Below are 15,781 nucleotides of genomic sequence, written 5' to 3'. Positions count from 1 at the left end.
CTATTAGTAACATGAACAAGCTATTCATGTATCCTATCTGCCATGAGCTTGCCGATTTTGACGTGATTGCTATGTGGTCGTTAAGCAGTATTTCGGGTGCAGTGCTATGCCCTCTACACTGCTGTAATAATTGGCACATCAAGATCAGTTTGGCATCGGCAATATTAGCACGTGCATCGCACGTATAGGTTTTGTGCAAATATTTGTTCACTGCAAAAGCAATATGCTTTACAGGCTTACAATTATTCGAAACGTTAGTGAGGGAATCCACCTGCATGAGGGATCATATATTTACTGCATGATCATTTACCCCTTATGAAGTCGTTTCACGCTAAGTAACGTTCTACAGTAAGGGGTATGACGCAGCAGATCAAAACTCCTGCAACCTGACGGTTGAGAGATAAATGTTCGGTTGCATTCATGCGATTCGGCCCGTTTGACTGAGCAGTGCTCACATCGCGGTGGGCAAAAACAACGAAATTGGCACTAAATTGCCTCCTTCAGAAAGTGGTGGCTGATCCGTGCCCAAACTATTGGGTGGCCTTTACTGCACTTTTTCACAAAAGCATTCACTTTTTTTTACCCAGGATGACTGCAGAAAGCGACAACCTCTCAGATTAGAAGCTCGCCACAAATGCAAGTGCAACGAACCTCTCCAAAAACTGTGAGCGGGTGTCTGCGCCGTCGTCGACATCATGTCTTTCCCTGCACGTTGTAGAGCGGCCCACAATAACACTGCGAGGTAAAATTGTTCAACACCTCAGACAAAGTCGAATCCGAAACATAAATAGCTATGATATATGAGATATTTGTTGAAGCACATATTCGTTATTGCCAATATATGTGAGAAAAAACGATCTACTTCAATATCTGTTTAAGTTGAATATTCGAGATTGTTAAATCGAGATTTTTTAAAGCCTCAAAATTTGACAAACAGATGTCATGAAACATAGCATACAGAACGCATGTCTTAACTCTATTTTCTCAAGGAAGACCTCAAGGAGGTCTTTAGGTCCATTACAATTCTATTAAATCTAATAAATCATCCTTTAAATTCACAGTTAGCTCTTCAAAATACTCCCCCGCTCGCTTACTACTGTCCGGAATCGGCGCATGAGGCGCTGGATTGAAGAACAACCACCATGAACACGGATGCAAACTAAGAACGACACTTGACCGTCAGGGGCCACAGCGCAAGAACATCCACGTACAAAGCACTTATCATAAAAAACTCTTCGTTCAACTTGGCAGTAGATAAGTAAGCACGATGCAGATGCTAATCAGAGTGATTAGCATCTGCAGATTTACTAGGAGGTACCCAGAATGCCAATATAACACCAGCAAGCCCGATGAAAAATTGTAAGAGCATTAATACTAATCAATTATGTTATTAGTCCCGATACAGCAATCCTATTGTTTTTATACGGAACTTATTATAGCTCGACACGTTCTATTTCTTCTCTATGAGTACAGCTTTTTGTCGCTTACGGGATAAACACGTTTGTATTAGTACCAGTAGGTCTCAATACACGACAGCTAAAAAATTTGTCAGCTATTGCACCAATAGTGAATTTCTACCAACAAAGGCCGAATGAGAGTTGTTTTCTTCGAATTCCTTCCTTCAAGGGGTGGTCCTAAATGCAGGAAGCAATTTCACGAAAGTCTCTTCTCCCGGCCAAACAAGCGTATCACTCGTTTAACTGCATACAGCTATGTGCATACAGCTACATGAAAAACACATTTGATTCAATACCAGTAAGGTCCCACAAATAACACCTATTTGTTACCTATAGCACCAATTGTTTGCGTAAATTTCCTGAAATAAAAGGCCCAGTGAGGGAGCAATTTGCTGCCGATTTGTTCTGCTGTAGGAATGGTCCTAAATCATGGCGCAGTAAACAATTTCACGAATGTCTCTTCAGCGGGCCGAACATTAGTGTTACTCGCCCGCCTGCATTTCGGAATTACTTGCGTACAGCAAAACGTAAAAAAAAAACACTCAGGGCCCTTCCACTGCTATGAAGATGGAAGCCGACGAAGCTGCGACTATGTTGGGTCTGCTATAGTGAATATTGCTATAGCGAATTTGTTTTTACGTGCCAAAACCAGTTCTGATTATGAGGCACAGTGAAATATAGTAGTGATAGTAGTTTTATCAGCTGTATAAACTTGAACATGCAGCAGCACCAGCAACGCGCCGAACTGTTGTCGACGCAATCGGCGTTTTGCCCACGTTCGCACCGAACGCGCGCGGCGTTGGTGACTGTTGCCGGTGCCTCTGGGGGCGGCTCGAAGGTTTTCGACGAGATCAGAACGGGACACTCGTCGAGCAGCGTCGGAAGTCTTTACCACCTTCTCGCCTCGCAACGTTTTATATATACACGCATTCGGTGCCGCAGTTGAAAGTTGCCTCCCCTCCCTCCCGTCCCCCCACAGCCTTTCGCACGACGGAAGAAGTCGCGTTTGCTCTCCTCCGTGCGTTCGCTCCCCGTGAAAGCGTGCGTCCCTCACGCACTTTCACTCGCACATACAGCATACGGCGCGCGGCGACAATTTCACCGCCGTTGGACTCTATACGGAACCTCAAGGCGACAGCGACGGCGACGCCGATGGCAAAAATCCGCTTGAAGTGTCCATATAATTGCTATCGCAATAAAAACATAACTGCACATCCCAATGCCATGCTCCACGGAAATCGCCAATATATTATGTATGACCTAGCAAGAAATAATGATGCCATCTCAACAAAACGAAAAAACCATCCATGGCTTTCATGAGGTTGAGCCCCTCCCACTAAACGCCCCTCGTGTCGTGGTGACCGAAATGAACCAAAGTGGCACAAAATTGCCTCCTGCGGGAACCTGGCTGTTTGGCCTTAGGACGTTTTGGTGGCTTTAACCGCACTTTTTCGCAAGAGCATCCACTCGTGCTCAAGACGACTGCAAAAAAAAAAAAAAGAATTGAACTGGCAAACTGCAAGCTCACCACAAATATCAATGCAAAGAACACCTCCGAGAACGTCCACTAGCCCCACTGTCGGCGTCACCGTCATTACAGGGCAGATGTACCTGCACGTTGTAGAGTGGCCCAGCAAACATCCTGCGGAGAGAATTTCATCAACACGCCAGATATTGGAGAGCCAGCAACATCACTGTCAAACACCGCAAAATACCTCTGTTCACTGGCACATAATACAGTCGTAAGAGCCGACACCTCTCGAGCTGCCGTCACCACATTCTCGGATCTGCCACAAAGCAGCAGCTCCCACAATGCCTACCGACAAACCTTTTTAAACGAAGTCACAATGACAGCAAAACTATCTGCTATATTCATGTACCTTTACAATAATTAACACAATAGAAGACGGAATAGACATCCACAATTAGACGCAAACTTCAATCGTCTCGTTAGCGTCGACGAATACTCACACACTCGGATACGCAACCGCTCTCTTACCCCAGTTGTGCCGACATTAACGCTATGGGATGATATGCCATGGATAAAAGAACTCATTCCTAAAAATATTCACCCGGGAAAGAATCCAAAACACCGTTCGGCAACAAGAAATATGCAGGAGACCGGCGATAAAAACACATACCATAAAGAAAGCAGTCATAATGCCGAAAACAGCAAAGCAGTGGTAGTGGGGCATGACGGCGCCTAGAGACGCGAATTGGTGGCAGTAACAGCGCCTTCGCTTTTTGATAACCTACCCTTATAGACAAAATTCCTCATATATATATATTGCGAGGGAAGTTAAAGGCACCCCAGCTCTTCCGCGCAGAAAATCCGGGACCTCCTATCGTTTGGCCTGCTGAAGACACTTAAAACCCCAGAAAAGAGTGGAAATATCCAGCGCAATGAACGGCTGCATATTTTGAAACCTCGCACTTCTCATCACCATCCTGCACCCATTCGAGGGAGGATGCCTCAAACATTCGAAAAGCTGAAACACATACATTACTCGCACCACACTTTACGCGTTCATTTAACAGGAGCTTAGGCTCCCCTACATGTAAACACTGCGGGGTCTAACGATCAGATACAGACACCTTATAGCATTTCCCCGCCAACTCCACGTTCATAAAAACATACTTTCGAGACTACGACCAAACGAGCGTCTCAGCAATTAGGAGCTGTTGACACCTCCCCCACAAATGTTTGGAAAAGCTATGGCGGCCGCTTCGGGTGCAGCACGTTAAGAGCGTGCTCGGCCAGGTGGCGTGAGCCTACGAAGATGCCCGGCCGGAGGCCTTAGCCCTTGGGCCTAATAAATGTTATTTCTCTCTCTCTCTCTGGCTACCTGACCACATGCCAAAGCAGCCCTGTTGCCAGCTGGTGACCTGAACCGACATCTTCCAAAGTACTATTTTCCACAATCGAAAGTCACTTTAAGGGTGTGCGAATGTTTCAAACATTCAAATGACGAATCGAATATTGCGCTATTACATTCAGTATTCGAATTGAATATATTTACTCTTGGTAAATATAAATTTCAAATAGCCGACTGTGCCTGATAAAGCGAGAAATACTAAAGATGCGATAAATAACCAGGTAGACCTAAGTGTTACGTAGTCGTGAGTGTTACCTCGCTAAAACAACCTGATGTTTCTGGCTACAGTATTATTCGCACTCACCAATAAGTCCCAAATACGCGGATGAACTGGTTATTTGCTCCTAATGCTCCACTTGTGCTAAAGAAACAAGGATTCATAACGTGCCATATAATCGACTGGTTGTCGCCGCAGAGATATGAATGACGATCAGATAACCATCGAATCCTTGCATGCTCTGGCATTTTCCTTGAAGCACACCGCAAAATAACAATAAGCAGTGTGGGACACGTAGGAAAGCATTTAGGCGGGCACAGCACAGAGAAATGCACTTGGTCCCAATTTAGTACAACAGTATACGGGTGTTTTAAGTTTGCTCACAGGGGTGGTGCGATGCATATTGTAAGAAACTACGTCTGCTACCGCGTCTGCTAAAGCGGACTTCTTGCATGAAATAAATCTGTACTGTCGAAATAATGTCAAGCTACCGTCACAGCCTTCCCGTCATCATCATGGTGTGCGAGGGATAGACCAAAAATATGCAACGATTCACGGGTAGTGATGGAGAGCGAGACCTTTCACACTATCTTCGGCTTCGCAGGAGAATGCTACCTGCTGCATACAAGCATCTGAAAGGCCTTCGATTGCGTGTCATTTTTGAACAGAGACGCATAGTGGCCAAAATTGTCATTTGGCAAAATTCCGAAATAGAGGTTCCAACAGCATACCTTTCAATCACGTAGATGGCCCGTCGGTGCCTGCGCCGTCACCCCGGATATTCTTGCAAGTTGATGAGTGGCCCAAGAATGATCCTGTGAATATATATACGAGTTGACCGCATAATAAGCAAATGGTATTTTAAAAAAAACTAACGACGCGTAGTTTGGAACGCCATTTTGCGGTATTGGTAAATTAGGGTTTTTTTGTTGCGTTAGATGTAACTTATAGGCACACTTATATAACCGCAATTTATAGGCACACCAAATTAGCAACAAAATTTTCGTATGCCGCCCCTGAAAGGCGACGTGCGTTCGATTCATAGCAAGCAGCTTGTGCTGCTTTTTCCAGTAGCCCACGAGGACATTCCCGATGCTGAAATGCCTTGCGGCGACACCGTTCTCATTTCCCCCTCCATTCTCTATGGGCTGTGACTTGAAATCGCCGCCTACACGGAATGTTAAAGCTTTTTAGAGTGCCAGAAATTTTAGCGCAACCACGTATGTCGCATCACCGTCCGATAACTTCAAGCGCAACGCTGAACCATGCTACCGCATTCGGTGCTTTGCCCCTCAGGCAAAACTGCCAATTTTAAAGCAAAGTTCGAGCAGTAGCGTGTACAACAATGTTGCGTGCAAGCTAGTAGCGCCACCTACTGGTGCAGGCCTGGCCCTCCTCTTGTCAGCCCATGCACGGCGCATGGCGGTAGTCCCATAGTGTTGTCCCACGGCACTGTCATCGTGACGACCCACCTGTATCATGGACCCCCCTCCTGCCACAAGAGCCGCTTGACGTACAAAAGTTAGCAGCACGCACTGTTTTGCGTTAGTTTGCCTTACGGCATCAAAAGGAAGTGTTACACATGATTGTTAAGCTTTGTCTCTTGTATAACGTCCAATAACGAGCGATGATGAGGGCCAAAAATCCACTAGTGTAAGTGTGGCGGCCGATTAGGGTGGAGACCCACACGGCTCTGAGATGACTCCGACGAGCTGATTGCAGACCCCGTCACGTCCATAGTATACGGCTGTCTCACCGTGCAACCCCACTGCGTGCGGATGCACGGTGTGACAGCCGCCCTAACGCAAACTCTTCGGAGCGATACCTCCTTTGACGGGTAAGGCCACCCGGGAGGTCACTACCACATGGAGGTATGAGCGCTCGCGTGGTGCACCGAAGAATTTCTGAATGTCCACTGTTTCAGAGTGTGGAAGTGCACGACTGTCAAGGGATGGCATGGGGCGTCTGCCGCGGTATGAGCATGAACATATGTGCGCCAACGTTTTCAGCTCTTCACCCTGCTTATCGCTCGCGAACGGCCATGTATGTTGCTTCTGGTAAGTTTACCTATCTCACTGAACTAAAGTGTCATCTATCCTAACTAAGGCACCCCCTTTCAAACATCCACTGAATCGTACGTATCCTACATCCAGGACATGCTGACTGTGCTGTAAAGCCGAGAGCGATATGGCTGAGTCAGGCAAGGATGGGCAAATACTGAAGGGAATCGCTGACGATGCTCTCAACCTGCTCATGTAACGGTACAGTACTGTGCTTGCAAAGGCATCGCGGGGCGCCTAACAAATGTTATTTGCTGTTTTAGAACAATGCCCCTACGACATTATACTCGGCTTGCGGTGACTTTTTGTCGCACTATTCCACCATCTTTGACTGCGCGTCTAGTGTCATTCAGCTTGAGCTACCCCACACTGCTATAATACACCAGTCGCACAGCCATGCACGGTTATACTATGATGAAGGCATCTCATCTGCCTGTCGCCTCAAGCCACTACGTACGTCACTAATGTCGTTTCCATCTGCTCCTGACGGCGTCTTATGTGTTATGTCACACCGCTGACATATTCCTTGAAAACAATTTGACCCTTCCCCAAACCGTGATTACTATTAGTGAATCGTACTTCGGTCCCTCTCCTCAATTTTACCTGTTAGCACCGTGACATTTTGCCTGTCAATGATTGCGAGATATTGGCTTTTGACGCAGCAGTTCTGTCGCCCTCTACAAGAACCTCCGATTCACCTACTCTAGTCACCGACTAACTTTGCAAGATGACTATACCTGACCTTCCTGGAGCATCTGCTGACCTCCGCTATCTCTTGAAAACTTACAGCAACATTTTTTACCTTGAATGCCACCCTTTAGCCCAGACATCGGTGGTCACCCATTGTACTTACACCGGAGACTCCAATCCGATACGCCGCCGCCCTTACCGTATTTCAGATGTTGAAGAACCAATGACACAACGAAAAGTCGATAAGATGTTGACTAAAGGCGTTATCGAGCCATCTTACAGTCCGTGGGCGTCCCCTGTGGCCCTTGTCAAGAAGGACGGCAGGTCTTTCTTATTTCTGTTGTTTTACGTGCCAAAACCAGTTCTGATTATGAGGCACGCCGTAGTGGAGGGCTCCGGATTAATTTTGACCACCTGGGGTTCTTTGACGTGCACTACAACGCAAGCACACGGGCGTTCTTGCATTTCATCTCCATCGAAATGCGGCCCCCACGGCCGGGATTCAGTCCCGGTGATCTCGTGCTTCGCAACGCAACGCCTAAGCTAACTGACCCACTTTACGGCGGGTGGGTTGGCGCTTTTGTGTCGATTACCGACACCTTTAACAAAATCACGCGCAATGGTACCGATGACGCTTTGGACTGCCTGCACGGAGCGCAGTACTTTTCATCCATAGACCTTCGATCAGGCTATTAGAAAATCTCAGTAGATTACATGGACCGCGAGAAAACTGCCTTCGTAGCACCTGACCTCGAAATCTGGCAATACGAGGGTTATCTGTCAAAGGCAATTCTTCAAATTCGATCTATGTAAAAAAAGTCCAAGAATTCTTTGAATAATCGCGAATAATCAACTTTGTCGATTTCTTTGCAAAGCATAGAAATCTAACGAAGGCTACACTTTGAGCCGCCATGGCTGCTTAATGGCTTTGGCATTGCGCTGCTAAGCACGAGGTCACGGGATGAAATTCCGGCGGCCGCGGCCACATTTCGATGTGGGCGAAATGCGAAAACGCCCATGTACTGTGTGTTGGGTGCACGAAGAACTAAAGAACCGTAGTGGAGTCATCCACTACGGCGCACCTGATATTCATGTCATGGTTGTGGCCCGTAAAGCCCCAGATGGTCTTTAATATAGGTTGTCGTATGAGGTCTGAGGTGGCTAAGCAGGTGACGTTCACAAAAGTTGATTTGTGCCTCTCATTGCCAGTTTATATAAATTGCAGCTTCATTTCTGCATTATTAGTTAAACTTTATCGGGAATATTGAAAAACTCAGTCACCATAAGCGTAAAGTGGAAGGCCAATGCATACGCCGCATCTTTTGAAGGCGTTTGTCTCGAAAGTGGCGCGTCAGTTTTGTATTAACACATGCTCCCAGGATTCCTGCTTACAAGCGAATTAGTGAATTATAGGAAATTCCTTAACAGTTGCTTCGCGAGATATTAGCCTTGCCTGCTCGAAAGAGAAGCAATCATGTCGAAATACGTATCACGTCGATTTCCCATGCCTCTAAAAATGAGCCCGCAGTAGGGATCACTGAAGTCCGCGGGCTTTTCCAAGTGTCAAAAAAACGAAAGCAGACGTGTACGACGTTGGCGTATCGGTCCAATTCCGAGCGAACCTGTTTCTTGTGAGCACTTATTTCCGTTACCTAATTAAGCTGCCTACTTTTAAAACGTTGCTCGTACCATCCCATTTGCATGTTTGCCTCCATAGTAACGCTTTCGAGCACTTGAATTTTAGCTAAGGCCGTACTTTGTCACATCTTGCTTCACATGCTTATCAGCTATAATCTACGCCACATTTATTACACCAGACTAAAATTTTAGTATCCACAGGGAAGGAGGGCTTCCCAATTTATAAGCTCACCACAAAGTTCAAAAAAGGAACCAACCTTTCCAGCCAACCAACCACAAAGGTCAAAGGAACCAACCTTGTGGAGGCGAAAATTTTAGTCTCCACACAGGAGGGCCTCGCAGTTTGTAAGCAGAGCACAAAGGAACCAACCTTTCCGAGAATGTCAACTGCCCACTGGAGTCGTCGCACCGTCATTACAGCGTATCACTGTCTGCACGTTGTAGAGCGGCCCCACAAAGGTCCTGTGGAGATAAATTCCATCAAGAACAAACGCAAAATGTCAGATACTGCAACGAAACAGTTTCAATGCGGTCCTACTATTACTGACATCTCTCGAGCTATCGCTTGGGCATCACATTGATTGCGATAATAATTGGAGGCGCTGGATATTTTAGTCAATTCCGTCAGTCCAAGTCACATAATCATGAATGGGGCAGTACAAGGAGACGAATGAAAACATGATTACGGAAAAATTTGATTGCGCTCACGTTGGCTTTCAATAAAAAAGGCTTTCAAATAAAAAGGGAATACGAAACGGTATACAAATGCATTATGTTTCGGTGAGCGAGAAAGAGACAAGAAAAAACAGGGATATTTTTGTAGCGAGAGCTACATTGGCCGCAATCTTGCCGTTTTGCTGTGGCCGGTGGCCGCGAGCTGAGCCGTTGCCTAGCGACCACCGCAGCTGGCAGCGCCGATCGCCGGGCTTCTGGCGTCGTCTGATCGAGTTACCACGGCGTGGCGACGCGCCACCGGCGCCACAGTTGCAAGCGTTCGCCTCTTGTATCTGTCATGACGTTAAAGGAGGAGCCGGTGAAATCGCGTTGCAACAAAGGAGGCGCCGGCGTTGCATGGGGCTTACCCCAAGCTGCTGCCTTTTCGGCACTTATCAATGCCCTCACGACTTCCCATATTTTAGCGCATTTTGATCAGACTGCACCGACGGAACTTCGCACAGATGCCAGCGGCCATGGAATCGGTGCCGTCCTCGCACAGCGTCAGAGCGGCCACGACTGTTTTATTGCGTACGCTAGCCGCCTCCTGTCCACACCGGAGAATTACTCCATCACGGAACGAGAGAGTGTTGCTCTTGTCTGGGCTGTCGCCAAATTTCGTCCCTACCTGTTTGGCCGCACCTTTACCGTCGTAACTGATCATCACGCCCTCTGTTGGCTTTCTTCGCTCAAGGACCCTACAGGACGCCTTGGTCGTTGGGCTCTGCGCCTCCAAGAATACTCGTTTTCAGTGGTGCACAAGTCCGGTCAGCTTCATAAAGATGCCGACTGTCGGCATCCCGTGGATTCCCCTGACGTCACCGAGAAAGACACCGACGCCTGCGTCTTGTCCATCTCGGACCTCGTTAATATACGGGACGAACAACGCCGCGACTCGGCTTTACGGTCTATCATCGACAGTCTCAACTTCGCCACACCCGACCCTTCCCTCCACTTGTTCTTCCTTCAGGACGGCACCTTATACCGCCATAATATGCATCCTGAGGGCCCTGAACGCCTCCTTGTCGTGCCTGCCCATCTGCAGTCAGATGTCCTTCGCCAGCGTCACGATGAGCCCACTGCTGGTCACCTTGGTGTCACCCGCACTTATGATCGCGTCAGGCGCCGTTTCTTCTGGCCTGGTCTCTATCGCTCCGTCCAACGATATGTCGCTAGCTGGGCCAAATGCCAGCGCCGCAAGAAGCCAGCTATGTTACCTGCCGGCCTGCTTCATCCCATAGACATTCCCGCCGAACCGTTCTTTCGTGTTGGGCTTGACTTTCTTGGCCCTTTCCAACCTCGACATCAGGCAACAAGTGGGTCGCCGTCGCGACCGACTACGCGACGCGATACGCCCTTACCCGTGCCCTCCCAACCAGCTGCGCTACGGATATCGCCGATTTTCTCCTTCATAACATCATCCTGCATCACGGTGCTCCTCGGCAGCTTCTGACCGATCAAGGCCGATACTTTTTTGTCTCGCGTCATCGATGACATCCTTCGTTCCTTACCCACCACAAGCTCACAACTGCTTATCACCCGCAAACGAATGGCCTCACAGAGCGCCTGAACCGAACTCTGACCGATATGCTTTCAATGTAAGTCCGCCGATCACCGCGATTGGGACGCTACTTTGCCGTACGTTACTTTCGCCTACAACTCGTCACGACATGACACCACTGGCATCGTCACGTGACGATATCGCCGGATGACGTAATCACGTGAACCGTGACGGCAGGCGATGACGTCTTCAAGTTATGTCACCAGATGATGTCATAGGAAGGCCTTTGGAGAATCGCCACACTGTGCACTCACACCATCTGGGATAGGCCCACATTTCTGTGTGAGCACCACGCATGCGGACATGACAAATCCCGACCAACTAGAGGCTAACAGCTACAGTAGGAATGACAAACAGTAAAAGGAGGAAGGCCTTGCAGATAAACGCATACCATTATGCCTAAACCTTGTCCCTTGCTGAGAACATCAACTCGCAGAAAGTGTTTCCCACTTTTCGGTACGTTGTTTTCAGTAGGTCAACAAGCCAGTACTATAACCGCTTTGCAAATAGCTTGTATTTTAACGCGATTGTTGTGCATTTGTTCAGTGGCATTGTTTGGACTGTTATGAAATATTCATTGCCGGCTTGGCACAACAACAGCATGGTCATTTAGACATTAACATGCAAAACATCTGAAGTGCAAATTGTGGAAAGCTGGTTACACATCAATAAGCTACAGCTCAAGATTTTTCTTGAGAACAGAGCCTTTGTTTATAAAACATGACCTACTAAACGCCTCCCAAATTTACTATTATAATTTCTTACAATATGTAAAAGATAAACTTTCTGATGTTCACGGGTCACAATCCCAAAATCAGTATTTACTACGTAGGAAAGCTATCAGAGTTACGCGGACGAGAACCAATTATGGCAGGCAACATGTAACTTATCAAATCTTGGCCTTGCTGAATTGTATGGGATCTACGGAGTACAATATGCTATCAAGGTCTTGTTATTTGAAAATGAAATCAAATATAACTCACAATTTCACTTCTTATATAATACCTTATGCGTGCTGTAATTACTACATTGTTAATTTTTGTTGCTTGCTCCCTGTGATATTTTGTACTAACACTGTACAATCTTACTTAGTATTGATTTCGCCTTGATTATCTGGTTATCATGTTGACAATTTGTGATGTATTTTTATGTTTAAAAAATATTGAGTGTATGTTACATATTAACAATGTCTTACATGTCACAAAGCAGCGAATAATTTCAATTGTGTTTATTTATCACGTAATCTGTTAGTTGACAATGCTGTCTTCTTTGTTACAATATCTTAAACGGCGTTATTGTATTTACTTTTGTGCTACATGAAAGCTTTCGCTGTTGTACTTTCAACGGAGCAGGAGCCTCTGTCAGGCCTCGATGCCTTTTGCTCCTGTCACCGTTTCTGTAAAGATACAGAAATAAATAAAATAAAGACTTCAAAGGCTTTCAAATAAAAAGGGAATACGAAACGGTATACAAATGCATTATGTTTCGGTGAGCGAGAAAGAGACAAGAAAAAACAGGGAGTTAAACCAGGCTTGCTTAGCCCGCCTACCTACCCTGCAAAGAAGCAATCTGTAGAAAAAACTACAAAGAAACTGAAGTGCACGCCCGCACCGGCCTCATCTTCAAAACAATCTGCGATGTGGACAAAGTGCGCCGAGCGCCGGTAGCTTCGTATTTGGCCCATACTGAGCCAGACAGTCGTACGACTTGCAAAACAGCAACGTACCAGCGTTCAGGGTGCATGAAAGAGCCGTTCGTATTCTAAAAAATATTAAAAATGTACACGCAGGTGGACGACGGGTCTCCCGAGATTAAATAGTTTGCAGCAAACAGTATTTCAATACGCGCAGGCGAGGGTCACCGCGTAGAGGAAGTAGAAAAAGTTTGTGTCCCCATTTCTAGTGCCATTCCGGGAACCACTCCGAAAGTTAACACTGATCGTGACGTTCTCACACATATAGCAAATATGAAAGCACTCTTGCGACATGTTCATTTAGATGGCAGGGGTTTGACGAAGCTGTAGGAAAATATGACCTACATTTACAACAGCATACCTGGTTCCCCGCTACGTAGAAGTCTGGAATATTTGGCTCAGGCTTTTAGAAAAGCACTGTCTGCCGTGTAGTATTATAAACTTACCATGCTCGAATCGTGCCGCTGGGCCCATTTAAGGATCCTTATTCGATGCTGAGATTTACTTCCAATAATTGCTGAATCATTTGAGATCTAATCGCACAAATACATGGTATGCCGCATTTTCACGTTTGTGTAAGTTTCATCGCACTAAAGTCCAAAAGCTGCTCCCCATCACTTGGCGTCATATACGATGGTGGTTGCGCCTGGCTAACATGCGCCATGTTTATCATTATTAATTAGCTGACAACATTGTGTGCAGAAGAAACATTACTTTGCAGCTTGAAGGGAAAGCCATCGACCCCTAATATATTTTGCAGTGTAGCGACTCGCATTGCTACGTTCGCAATGCACATGGCAAACTGCGGTAGGAGTGCCACTATTTTTGTTCAAAGTTCCCTACCTTATTTGTCGATGAACACAAATATTCATAAATGAGTGAGGTAAATTACTGGATCATTACAAGAAATAAGAGATCGCATTACTGACATCCAAGCAAAGCATCCCACAGGCGTAAAGGTACAAACGCTAATGCTGTTTCCTAGATGGTAGGCATAGTGACGACCATGAATAGGAATGACAAGTGAACAACCTCCAAATTTTACAGCACATCAATCAAACTTCGATGCAGTGCTGGCAGAGAGCCATGCATATGGCACTCCTTCCACAGCGCATCCTTGCCAATCTTCCTCTTGGTGGTGGCCAGTAGACAATGCATCCCTGCTTGACCCACGAACACCCAGAAAATTGTGGACGTACACTGTAACACTGCCTGGCGTGAAGTGCATGCAGGTAATCGTCACTGAGCCGCCCGTGCTCCACACAATCCAGGAGACGAATAGTGATGTCACACGGCGTGCGGTTATGAAACGACCCAAGCCTACTCACGGGTCCCTGCCTGCCACAAGAGCCTGAATGATGGACAAACGCTTCCAATCTGTACATTACCTCCTCAAGCCCCGAACTCCTCAGCTATACAATGAAACCTCAATATAGCATTACTCATGGGAGAGCCTTTTGTACGGCTTGCGAAAAATGCAGCATAGGCCCAGATAACACACAACAGATACGACACTGGACGTCCAATCCATGCAGCAATTGCGAGACCAGGCACCTATGTGCAGAGAAATGGTGATCACCAGCATGCAACTCAAGAGACACAAATCGGCCGAACCATACCCATGACCAAGTACTCATTCCACGGTGACATGGCATGCGTCTTTAAGGTCAGGAAGCAGTCTTGCGATCCTTCTCCCTCACGAGGTCGTCGGCAAACGTCACGAGGCAGCCTCAAGCTGGAAAAGAAGGCGTATTATTCCATTAAAACTTCACCAAACACAAGGATGCACTTCTCACAAGTTGTAGTTTCATTAGACAATGCAAGAACTTTGTATTGGCATAAACATAACGTGCATTCATTGCGTTCAATTCATTTCAAGTATTGCTCTGCTACAGCATGCATGTGTTTGAAAAATGCGTTCGTTCATGTCCAGTGAGACGATGGGGAGTTCACGAGTCGCAGCTAAGCAGGACTTATCTTTTCAACAAATTAACACGTTGCTCTCTGGATAGAAATCGGGATTTATTTACCACGCTCAAAAAGTGTAAAATGGCCCGTTTTAGAATCCCTATTCGATACCAGATTTATTTCTCATACCCGATTTATTCCTTTCTATGAATTGCTTGTGTCATAAGGGACACGATGCACAAATGTATGGCACACCGCATTTGCACGTTTGTATAGGTTTCAGCACACAAAACTACAAAAGCTGGTTCCCATCCTTGAGCGAGATATACGAAGGTGACGTCCGCCTGCTTGGCACGCGCTGTGTTTACAAATCTTATCCTACAACATTGCTAAAAAGGGAATACTTATAGCGATATTCTCACACATTTAGCCCTTATGCGTCATGTTAAGTTTGATGGCGGGGGTGTGACGAAGCTAAGCGTGGCCTATCTTTACAAGAACATACTAGGTTGCCCGCTGCATAAAAATTGGGAATGTCCGGCTCAGGCGTCAAAAGAAGCACTGTCTGCGATACAGTTTTGTATATTTACCATTCTGAAAAAACTGTTGCAGGGCCAAATTAGGGATCCCTATTCGAAGCTGCCAAATTTTCCTTCAATCAATTGTTGAATCAGTAGAGATCTCATTGCACAAATATATGGCACACCACATTTGCATATTTGTGTTTGTGTGCACAGCACTATGAAAGAAGGTGCTAATCTCTCAGCGACATATACGAAGGTGACATCCACACGTTCAGCGTTAACCGTTCTTACTTATCTGAGAAAATTCAGTATACCACAAAAGTTCCGCTGAAAAGGAAAGCCAATGAGCACTGCTATATTTTTACTATCAATTAGCGATGCACATTGTAGATGTGCCGCCATTATTGCTCAAAGTTAGTCCCCTACCTTCTTTAGATTTGCAC

At 46.3% G+C, this 15,781-nt stretch overlaps 1 protein-coding gene and 1 long non-coding RNA gene across 2 annotated transcripts in view; both read right to left on the bottom strand.

The window, feature by feature from the left end:
- The window catches only part of LOC125939928 (uncharacterized), a 233,164-nt gene that overhangs the window by 157,616 nt on the left and 59,767 nt on the right, over positions 1-15,781 (bottom strand). The window lies entirely within an intron of this gene.
- Positions 272-14,638, bottom strand: LOC125940441 (uncharacterized). Its single transcript, XR_007463659.1, has 5 exons — positions 14,526-14,638; positions 9,309-9,400; positions 5,282-5,365; positions 2,986-3,099; positions 272-735 (listed from the first exon to the last, which is right to left on the bottom strand). It is a non-coding gene; the product is annotated as an uncharacterized LOC125940441 (long non-coding RNA).

The sequence above is a fragment of the Dermacentor silvarum genome, chromosome 9, assembly GCF_013339745.2.
Source record: "Dermacentor silvarum isolate Dsil-2018 chromosome 9, BIME_Dsil_1.4, whole genome shotgun sequence".
NCBI lineage: Eukaryota > Metazoa > Arthropoda > Arachnida > Ixodida > Ixodidae > Dermacentor > Dermacentor silvarum.
This window is presented reverse-complemented; position numbering and strand designations above follow the sequence as displayed.